The sequence below is a fragment of the Schistocerca piceifrons genome, chromosome 2 (genome assembly GCF_021461385.2).
Source record: "Schistocerca piceifrons isolate TAMUIC-IGC-003096 chromosome 2, iqSchPice1.1, whole genome shotgun sequence".
NCBI classification, from domain to species: domain Eukaryota; kingdom Metazoa; phylum Arthropoda; class Insecta; order Orthoptera; family Acrididae; genus Schistocerca; species Schistocerca piceifrons.
The window spans coordinates 529,721,149-529,733,315 of record NC_060139.1 but is presented as its reverse complement, the minus strand read 5'-3'; positions in this window follow the sequence as shown (position 1 = coordinate 529,733,315).

Genomic DNA, 12,167 nt, shown 5'->3' with positions numbered 1-12,167 from the left:
GTGTTAGAAAACATCAATTAACAGACGTCACAGCTTCTATACATCACCTATTTGTTCTTTCAAGGCATTTTATAAAACTGACATGAACATAATGTAAAAATATTCTTGTGTAATAATAGGTATGATACGTATATATGACGATTACGGAACTTAGGACTGTTACTTCCACATCTAACCTGTCTTATACTGTGTGGAAAGTTTTTAAGCAATAACTTTTTCGAGTAAAATACAGGAAGACATAACAGATGTGCTATGTTACGATCTTATGACTGGAGCAACCTTGCATGCTAGATCCAGATCTACATTTTATTCTATCAGCCTAAATCTCTGGCAAATGGAATGCATTCCTTAATCTTTCGCATGCTAGTAGGATGGCTTGTATTGGTTTACGATTCTTCTATTCGTATCTTTCCCTGTCTTTCAATATATTTGGGTCGATGAGCTCCTGTAGCACCTCCAGAATTTGCTGAATCAATCAAACCTAGGAACCATGCACACTTACAGTCGGCGTTCTCTAACTACCTGCATAATGAACCGGACAAATGGAAATATTGCCTTATTAATTTTTGCATTTCCGCTGTTATTATGAAACCGGTTTCGGTTCCTCTAGAACCATCTTCTGATTTGCAAATTTCGGTTACAGGAGTAGCCCGTCCAAACAGAGCAACCTTCACATGCTGCGTCCTGTAACCGAAATTTGCAGATCTAAATATGGTTCAAGAGGCACCGAAACCGGCAACGTGAATAAACATTTATGCAATCAAGACGGATTATAAGTGACATAGATTTGAACCTCGTTCACAGAGATGTTGTGGGCCATACAGAGCTACGGTAATGATCAATTTCAGTTGCACTGCTCTTCCCCAAAGGCGTTGTAACAAGACGAATATCCGTTCGCTCTTCCTATAACTAGCAATGAAGTACGAATAACAATTCACAATGCTTCACAGCGTTCAGATCTTGCAAACAGCAAACTCCGATATCACTGTATGGTTTCACGTATCCTGTTACCATTTACGTTCTTACTGCTTCTTTCGAATACTTACATCCTCACTATCTTTTTATCAGTGGTTAGAGAAAGACTTTTTGGGAGATTTTCTCGGTTAGAAAGTATTTTTTTTTCGGTGACATCACGAAGAAGTCGAAATTAATAACATAAATATCAAGTGAACAAAACAGTTTGATGACATTTTGACTGTTACCTGGCAGTAGTCACGGCAGAGACGACACTGTGTTAAGTGATACTGAAGACAAAACATCATAACCAACGATACAACCTTACTCACTTCGAGTAGAGAGATACCAAATCTCAATCGATTACTCCTCTTTAAACTTCGCGAGGATTTCGTTTTTGGCTTAAGGAGCATGTCAGAACGGTTCCTTTAAAAATAAAAAAGACGCCACTGATTTCCCACCACATCCTTATTCGAGCTTGTGTTGAATTTCTTATGACATCGTCATCTTTCCTCATCACGTGGTTGCTGCTGCACGAAAATATACTTCGATAATCATTTTTATTCCTCTGTCGCCACGATTATATCAAACGGTCTTGGACAATAATAAATGTAGATTTTTGAGATACTGCATTTTTTTCAATCATTAGCTGATTCGTGGCGGTGATAGAGACATATCTATTTATTTCATGACTAAAAATGTAGCCACCAATATCGTAAAACTGACTTCGGTTAGGAGTATATCTTTTACAAAAACGTGGAAACCAAAAAAGCCCGTAACAGTGTCTGTAAATGATAATTTGTGAAGACAGCCGCTTGAACTCTGATCCGTCGCTGGGCAGTCAGCCACTTGGGGCTCTTCCTCTAGCTGAAAATTCCGGTGTGGTCTCGAGGGCTCAGGACAGTCTGTCGCACCACACTGGCACTTCTCATCTGGAACTACCTCGTACTCTGTAACAAATAAGTGGACGGATGTGCCAACAAAGATGAACTCTGAGAAATCTTTTGTAATCTTGTTATTTACAGTTGGTACAGCAAATGTCAGGCACCCCCTTTCCTACAAAGCACGAGTACTTCTGTTGCTGCAGCCGCTGCAGAACATGAAGTCACGAATGTAGACTTCCTTTGATTACATCCCCATTAACGGTATAGTATCCACCCTGTTGATGAGCTTTCAACTGCTTCATCTTCGCCTGATTGTTGAACAAAGTGACACGTTACTTTTGTACTTATTACTAACAATGAACAGCTTTGACAACGAACTTTCGGAACCGCACAAAACCATCTATAAAATAACACCCGATCATAGAAAAACCAGTCGTGTGTATAATTTCCATGCAAAACGTTGCAGTCTACCACAAGTAGCATTTTAATAGAGAGAAATAAAGTAACAGGATGTAAGTGAAAGGTAAGTAGGGAACTGGAAGAATATTAAGATGTAATTCAATGACGTCAGTGTAATATGCATTTTCAGTCAACAGTACAAACATACTCTGCCTAAAGCAATCATATAGATGAAAACACACATATCCTGCACGCTTGATAGTGTTTATACTAATTCTCATTCTGCTGCATATGCGGGAGTGGTTAAACCAATGCAGGCGAGAACAAAGCCAACACCTCACTAAATCCATGTTTCTATATTGAAAATCACTTCCATATTTTATCAGTCCAACAAACAACAGGACATTAATTACATTTTTAAATGATAATGTGGGTATGTCAGTGTCATAACAGGCCTTCCACCAAGTATGTTGCAAAATATGCATAAACTCTGTTGTGGAGACTTGATTGAATATCACAGAGCGAAGTGTATAATGTCAAAATTATGTGAATCTTCGCTTATGTTTTGGAACATTGTAGTCTTACATAATAAGCAATCCCTCTGATGTAGAGTTTATATGGGCGAAACACGTAACCACCAAGAGATGCTAATGTTTTGTGGATTTTAGTGGAATATCTTCAGCATAACATCTTTGCTTGGAAAACTTGGACCTAGACGAGTACGTTGCGTACACCCTCACCATCAATTACGCAGCAACACGTTCTTTTCACTTGCTGCGTGGTAGCCGAGGACTGAAGTTGTTCTTTCGTCATTGTTCTACTTTTGCTTGCCTCCGCATGAATGTTGTTTCAAATTCCTGTGTAATATTTGGGGCAATACTGTCTTTTGCCTCTTGAAAACAGATGTACTACTGTACTACTCTACAATCTGTCACTGATTAAGTGGCATCAATTGTGTATCTGTGGGTAGAGGTATGTAGAGACTACAACCCATCAGCTGTAGTTTTCTATCCTCTGTGGGACAGTGTTGATGGTGAAGATATTTCGTACTTGAATTGTCTCTGGTCACTGTTCCAAACATTTTCTTCTCCACATTCTGCTCTGTTATCAACACGTTCACTTCTTCCACAAACTGTTGTGCCATCTACCGTGTACTGTTGTTGTCTTCTGTGGATTTCTGTGTGACAAATATAGCAAAATGCTTAGATAAAACGAGATTCTCAGCTTTAAGACTGTCGATAAAGGAATTCGAAGCTTTGAAGTTGTCCAAGTCAACCATTTCAGACGCTTCTAGTGCCCACATCTGCAGATGCCAGCAGTGAACTGTGGATCCACACGACCTCTCTCTATCAAATTGTGATACCACATGCTCTTTTAGAGCTTGTAACTGGGACAGTCTGTTTTGTTTCAAACCATCTCCTGCTGCCTTTTACTAATTGCACAATTTACAGTTAATCAGTAATTTGATTTGTTTTTAATGCGCTTATAGTGTCTCACTAGTTTGCTACAGGAATTGAAGCCACGACCGCCACAGCCTTCAATCAGTATCTTCTATAACAATCGATTTCGACTGTTTGCTTGTAGATAGATCGTACTCACTTTGACTAGACTGTTGCTGTTGCTCTGGAGATGGACGTCGAGTACTGTTCGAATAGCCACCTCCGGTTTAGGTTCTTCCTCTCCTTCAAAATCAGTATCCCTATCTTTATATTTTAATGTTTAACGATAGTCATAAAACTAAAGTCGATTTTAGAAAAAACATAAAGTAAAGTTTTAGGGGACTGATGACCTCAGATGTTAAGTCCCATAGTTCAGAGCCATTTGAACCTTGTGCAGCTGAGTAGGTAGAGACTACAAACGTTTTTTTCAGTGAGCATATGAAGAATGAGGACTTTCAGACTGGAAACTAGGGTAAGCCGCCTTGGTACTGGCAGAAAAGAATAATTTCGGCACGTAGAGATAATGAGGACAGGTTCACTGAATGTCTGGAACGAGTAGAAAAATAAGTTGCTGCTGAGGAGCAAATGGAATACAACAATAATAGTCGTTCTTACAGTCACGTAAACAACAGTAGTAATAACAGTGGGAACGTGACTGTTAGACGTATGGAGGTTCAGAATAGGAGATCTGATTGTCGTGGTCGATGCCGTGGTAGAGGAAGAGGGACTGGACAGCCGCCTTGCTTTCGCAATAATTATTATAACTAAAGCAGAAATGTAAATAATACGCCGTTGAGACAAGACGGAGAGCCGTATTTTGTATCGAAAACATTGGGCCGCGTGTGGGAAACTGGGTGCTGCCTATCAGAAAACTGGAGGTCACCAGTCAGCTATTTAACTGCGGCAAGCGCGCTCTGCTGGGGCTGGAGTTTCGGTATCAGTTGTGTCAGAGACAATGACGGGTGGCACTGTGGATGCATGCAGCGTGGCGGGTGGCCTAGTCGGTATGACGGAGGAGCGTGGGCAGCTGCTGCGGCGTGTTTAGCCGTTGGAAAGCAGATCCGCTGCCGACGGTGATTGGGATTTCCTTGAGATTTAAAGAACAGATTTCCTTCGCGTCTGTTACGTGTTACTCAAAGTGAATGAACTGGAGTCGTCTAATTCTTCCTTGGTGGGTTCTGTTCATGTTAATTGAATACCCGAGTGCACTGAAAACTCATGATTACTTCAGTTACTTGTCACTGTATTTGGTCTGGCCGCCTGATACGTTGACGGCATTTAAGGGAGTGCCAGCTACGCACAACAAATAGACATGAATCCGTGCTTAATGCGTAGCTATAGGTCATACCAACTAGTGCGTAAGTCTGTGCCTGCTGTTCGAGAACGGGCCGAAATAATTTTCCCTATTTCTTTTTTCTATGTCGTTATTTTATTTGTTTGTTCTTACTGGCATTGATAAATATCAAAGGGGACAGTTGAAAAATGTATTCCCCGACCGGGACTCGAACCAGGGACCTCTAGCTTACGTAGCAGACGCTCTATCTTTTTTTAAATCTCATTTTGTTCTACATTGTTCATTGAATTTGTTCGTGGCGGATGCCGGGTTCGTGTCCCAGCCGGGCACACATTTTCAACTGTCCCGGTTGATATTTATCTACGCCTGTAAGCAGTGACACGTCTAGATTTAACTATAACCTCATCCTACAAGCGCTGCTATATCACCAAATATATCTGTACAGATACCAGGTACATGTAGTTTCTATGTGAGTCATAAAGCATGTTTGAAAGGTTTGCATGATTCAGTTATGTCAGTTGAATTTGATTAAGGGTGCTTTTATAAACATTGTTTTAACTAGCGAAAACTGGTTGAGTAAATTTTACAGGATCTGTGTATATTGGACTTGAATGGATTGAGGTTTTAATTTGAGTCCTGCTGGTGGTTCTGTAGGGCAGGTGCGGTTTATTATATTCGTTGTTACTGTTAATTTCATTAAGAGGGTGTGTTTGTAATAAAAAAAGTGTATGGCAGCTACAAACTGGTTATGTGTTTAATTTAGATGTGTCGAAAGGAATAACACATCACATCTGTAGTGATAATTCTTAAGAAAGAGATTGCACACGTGTGGAAAATTTATTGTTGCCATGTGACTGGCTGCAAATGCATGGTGGAAATTTTGGCCATTCTGTGAGAGTAGGTTATTATGCATGGCATAAATTTGTGTGGGCATTATATGTGCCATGTTCAGTTGACACTGGATCTTATGGAATAGGCACCATACTGCAATCTGTATGCTAGTGGTAAAATCATTAATTCGCTAAGCAATGTCTGGATATAATTATGAATTAAGTAACTCACAATAATACCAGTGTATGAAGAGCGGATCTAATCGCAAAGTTAAGTTCCGTAGATTTAATACCAAAGGCAACACCACAAAATAATAAAGGTCTAAGCGCTTGACAGTTCAAGTAAAAATTAATGGCTATTGCTGTCTACTTAGCAATACTTTGCTCTAAGTTAAGAACCATTTGCTGCACACATGAATTATGTGTTGGTTATATTGTAGCGCAGGAAATAATTGTGTAGCAGGAGCGCCGTGCATAGTGTAGGATGTAGATGGAACACTCTGGAGACCGTGGGCGTAGCCAGGTCGCGGGCAGCCAAGACGCTGGAAATCGGTTCAGCTATGACTTATTCCTAGAAAATCGATCGCCAGTTGTGTTAGTCTATTGGTAGATTTTGGAAAAGCCATGCTGGGAGGTAACCCAACAGCTAACACAGCGACTGGCATGAAATTTACCTAATGAGAAATAATTACCATTTGCAGTACTGGAAGCAAAGCATGGACTTTTGTTGAAACCAAAATTTTTCCATTGACGGTCTTCATCGCAGCGTAAGAAAAATGCACTGCAAAGTACAAATACTGAAGGCGCAGAAATGAATAATGTATCTAGACTAATATCTCTTACTCTATCGACGTAGGTTTCTAGAATGACTGATTTTGCAGCAGACTTCGTGCTTAACAAAAAGTCAATTGTTCAATTACAACACATATAGGCATTTAATAGAAGTCACTGTTAAGTTAGGCTGAAATCACTAATTTACCTCTAAATTTCTGTGGTTGCCTATCAGACAGTCGATACAATAAATCTTGATGATGCGCACATATATATTTCAAGGTGTCTTGTAGGGTGGAAGAGATTACTGCCTTTTCATATGACTGCAGGCAAAACTCAGTCTTGTGAACGAATATTGGCGTAATAAATAAAAATATTCTTGCGGCTATGATAATTTTTAAAATGTATATTTATTGCATTTTTATATACACATAGCATTTATAACACACATTGTCGGTCATGAGTAAAAATTACACATCGCTTTTGTGTTAAATCTAAAACATAAGTGCTCTCAAGAGAATCTGAAGGAAACAAAACTTGTTAAAAAAACTGAATATTCTCCAGACAATGCTCTTCTGTTACAAAGATATAATTAAAAGCCTATCATTGCCATCTTCTGCGGCACTGTATAAATTTCTTATTACTAATTAGGAAAAGAAAACATTCATTCGAATTAATATCGAGAGAAAAGGAAAAAAATAGTATTAGAAGCTAGTTGCTTAGATATTGCACAAACACAGTAGTAAACAGTGAAGTAGTAAGATTGAGTCTAGTAATTAAGGACTGAAGGATGAAATGACCTCGAAACTAAATATTTGAAGTTATAAAATTCATGCTAACCACCACAATCTCCAAGTCAAGGTGGGGCAATTGCTAAATAAATTGCTTAGTACTCTCAAAAACTAAGTTAAGCGAAGTTCGCAAAGATTTCAAAGTCGGAGGTCAACTAATGGAAGGGACATATTAAGACAGTAAAATCTGATTCTGTGAAATTATATGAGGATGTTGATATAAGATTTTCTGACAGAATGGCAGCAGTAGAATTAAAAGTCGAAGAATTAAATACTAGTATCACTAACATAAAAAATAGAACAATCTCTGGTAGTTTTTGTGATGCTACTGCACAGCACGTTGCTCCTGTTGATGCCGCTTTTATCGGATGTCATCAGCTTTACGTTTTGATTAAAACCCATTAGAGGTTTGGAATGATTTTGAGGATGTTTTGCCTAACGCATGGTCAGAGCGGGAGAAAATCGCTTTCATAAGAAGTCATCTGTCAGCAGATGCTCCGCGATGGTCATCTTACGTAATAATAAGAAAAAGTCTTTCTGAATTTAAAACTTCATTTCTTAATCAGTACTGGTAACACAACACAGAAATCAATGTCTTGAGGTAGGTTTAGAGTGTTAACAAGTTTGGTTCAGGTCATGAGTCAGTAAAAGATTTCGCTAGTAAGTGGATTTGAACACTGTCGCATTTGACAAAAAAGGTGACATCTGAAATGATTATCATGGCGCTAGAAGGTAAGCTGCCTTTATTCTGGCAGAAAAGAATCGTTTTCACACCGAGAGATAATATGGATAGATTCACTGAACTCTTGGAGCGATTAGAAAGAGTAGCTGCTGCTGAGGAGCAGGTGCAAAATACACTCCTGGAAATTGAAATAAGAACACCGTGAATTCATTGTCCCAGGAAGGGGAAACTTTATTGACACATTCCTGGGGTCAGATACATCACATGATCACACTGACAGAACCACAGGCACATAGACACAGGCAACAGAGCATGCACAATGTCGGCACTAGTACAGTGTATATCCACCTTTCGCAGCAATGCAGGCTGCTATTCTCCCATAGAGACGATCGTAGAGATGCTGGATGTAGTCCTGTGGAACGGCTTGCCATGCCATTTCCACCTGGCGCCTCAGTTGGACCAGCGTTCGTGCTGGACGTGCAGACCGCGTGAGACGACGCTTCATCCAGTCCCAAACATGCTCAATGGGGGACAGATCCGGAGATCTTGCTGGCCAGGGTAGTTGACTTACACCTTCTAGAGCACGTTGGGTGGCACGGGATACATGCGGACGTGCATTGTCCTGTTGGAACAGCAAGTTCCCTTGCCGGTCTAGGAATGGTAGAACGATGGGTTCGATGACGGTTTGGATGTACCGTGCACTATTCAGTGTCCCCTCGACGATCACCAGTGGTGTACGGCCAGTGTAGGAGATCGCTCCCCACACCATGATGCCGGGTGTTGGCCCTGTGTGCCTCGGTCGTATGCAGTCCTGATTGTGGCGCTCACCTGCACGGCGCCAAACACGCATACGACCATCATTGGCACCAAGGCAGAAGCGACTCTCATCGCTGAAGACGACACGTCTCCATTCGTCCCTCCATTCACGCCTGTCGCGACACCACTGGAGGCGGGCTGCACGATGTTGGGGCGTGAGCGGAAGACGGCCTAACGGTGTGCGGGACCGTAGCCCAGCTTCATGGAGACGGTTGCGAATGGTCCTCGCCGATACCCCAGGAGCAACAGTGTCCCTAATTTGCTGGGAAGTGGCTGTGCGGTCCCCTACGGCACTGCGTAGGATCCTACGGTCTTGGCGGGCATCCGTGCGTCGCTGCGGTCCGGTCCCAGGTGGACGGGCACGTGCACCTTCCGCCGACCACTGGCGACAACATCGATGTACTGTGGAGACCTCACGCCCCACGTGTTGAGCAATTCGGCGGTACGTCCACCCGGCCTCCTGCATGCCCACTATACGCCCTCGCTCAAAGTCCGTCAACTGCACATACGGTTCACGTCCACGCTGTCGCGGCATGCTACCAGTGTTAAAGACTGCGATGGAGCTCCGTATGCCACGGCAAACTGGCTGACACTGACGGCGGCGGTGCACAAATGCTGCGCAGCTAGCGCCATTCGACGGCCAACACCGTGGTTCCTGGTGTGTCCGCTGTGCCGTGCGTGTGATCATTGCTTGTACAGCCCTCTCGCAGTGTCCCGAGCAAGTATGGTGGGTCTGACACACCGGTGTCAATGTGTTCTTTTTTCCATTTCCAGGAGTGTAATAACAGTCATTCTAACAATCACGTAACCAAGAGAAATAATGACTGTGTGAACGTGAATGTTAGAAGTATGGAGGTACACTATACAAGATCTAATATCACGTTCGATGCCGTGGTTCAGAAAGATTGGCTAGACTTCCACCTTGCTTTTCAGTAACTATTATGACTGAAGTAGAAAGGTAAATAATGCACCGTTGAGACTAGACAGAGAGCCTTATATTACCCTATCTGACTATTTATCGAATGAAGAAAACAGGCTGCGTTTGGGAAACTAGTTCCCATCCATGATGAAACTGTGGCTCACCAGGAGGGAACAGTAACACAGCCAGTAACCAAACGCAAATCACAGTCAGTCAACACACGCAAACAGATAACTGGGATGATGGAAAAGGAACAGACAATACCAGTGATGTGCTAAACCACTCTCATTATATAGGTAACAGCAATTTGGACACTTAAGAAAAGTGAGTCAAGGAGAAGAAAGGAATTGTTGTAGATAACATGGAAAAAGAAATTAATGTGTTTGAACCTGACAAGGTCGAAGATAAGGTATAGGCTTCCATCTTCGGCAATGATAGCAACATGAAGGCTAAAGTTTCGGTAGAAGAAATAGATTCTTTTTTACAGAGTTTTGAAGAGGAGGTGTTGATGGATGATCTGGTTATCAATAATAATGAGGTCAAGAAACCTAGTAGCTGTATTGACTTGCCACAAACAGTAAAATCCGACAACAGTGTTATAGATAGCAATGTTGTGCAGAGACGCAATTCCTCAGAGGTAGAGAGTACCGGGCGTGACTCGTGCTTCGGTATCTCAGATGGTAGAGCACTTGCCCGCGAAAGGCAAAGGTCCCGAGTTCGAGTCTCGGTCGGGCACACAGTTTTAATCTGCCAGGAAGTTCCATATCAGCGCACACTCCGCTGCAGAGTGAAAATCTCATTCTGGAAACATCCCCCAGGCTGTGGCTAAGCCATGTGTCCGCTATATCCTTTCTTTCAGGAGTGCTAGTTCTGCAAGGTTTGCAGAAGAGCTTCTGTAAAGTTTGGAAGGTAGGAGACAAGATACTGGCAAAAGTAAATGCTGTGAGTACCGGGCGTGAGTCGCGCTTCGGTAGCTCAGATGGTAGAGCACTTGCCCGCGAAAGGCAAAGGTCCCGAGTTCGAGTCTCGGTCGGGCACACAGTTTTAATCTGCCAGGAAGTTTCAGGTAGAGAGTAGTTTAGGTGAAGTGCAGCAAACGAAAGTAGAGGGAGTCATCAAGTGCTTTTATTTAAAATCGGTGAACAGGTTGGAAAAGCAGCTGAGAATGCAGAGACTAATGACCCCGTGAATCTATGTGTGAATGTACTTGCAACTGAACAAAACTACTTTTGCTGGAAGCAAATTGAATAAGCTTTATTAGAAGAAGTTTGTGAGTAACCTGTTCAGACAAGAATAATTCACCCTACTAAAAATCTAAATGTCAAGAGTAACAGTGAGTTCTCCTCTTGATAGCGCTAGTGAAGGAACTGGTTTGTCCCAAGAATTCTTTGATTCTATTCCTAATAAGAGAGATTTAACTGTCGTGAAAGTAAGTGGTTTAAGAATAATAGGTGCTACTGGAAAACATTGTAGATCAGTAGAGCACGAAGCTTTGATTTCATTTGATATAGGTGACATAATAATAGATCATCCTTGTTTAATCATGTTCGGTTTAAGTGTTGTGATATTAATAGGCACAGTTATCTTAACAAATTATCAGGAAAGAACGGATTATGATCAGAAACAGTTAGTGTTAACGTTGACCGATTCTCAGGTAATTAAAGAATCTTTCATAGAAACTATGTAGGCAGTCCTATATAAGCATGGAATCTGCCTGTTAGAGTAATGAGGAATAAGGGATGATTGAGGAAGATGTTGAATTCGGTAATAGTGTGCATGATGCTAATGCGGAAAGGGACTATATCCTAGAAGGGACAGAAGCAAAAGGTACAGTCAACAAATAAAATTCCTGATAAACAGAGAGCAAAATTCAGGAAAGTATTAAGCACTCATCATAATGTATTTTCGAATACGCCTGGTGAAGTTAAAGGATATGAATGCCACAGGAATGTAAAGCCTGGGCATGCGTAGGTATCTTACATCTATGGACATAACTTGTGGATACTGCAATTTGACTCTGGTGAAAGAATCACGTAAATATACAGCCTTTTTATATGAAGGAGTGTCGTACCGATATAAAGTAATCGCATTTCGATTAAATATTTTCATGTGTGCCTTTCTAAGAATAACAGATCACGTATTGGGATAGGAGTTGTTATATGAGGAGACTATTCATGTATATGTTATACTGTTAGCAACTCCCACATGGAAAGAACATATCAATCTACGAGACAGTGTGCTAAAAGCTATGGAAAAAATGGAAGAGACCAATCAAAATTCTTGGGTCCTGAAATTAGCAGCAGAACTACATTTCTGATCAAAAATCTCTGGCACTGAAAAGTTTTAAGCGATCAGAAATGAAAATCAGCTGATGTCAACGTTCGGTTT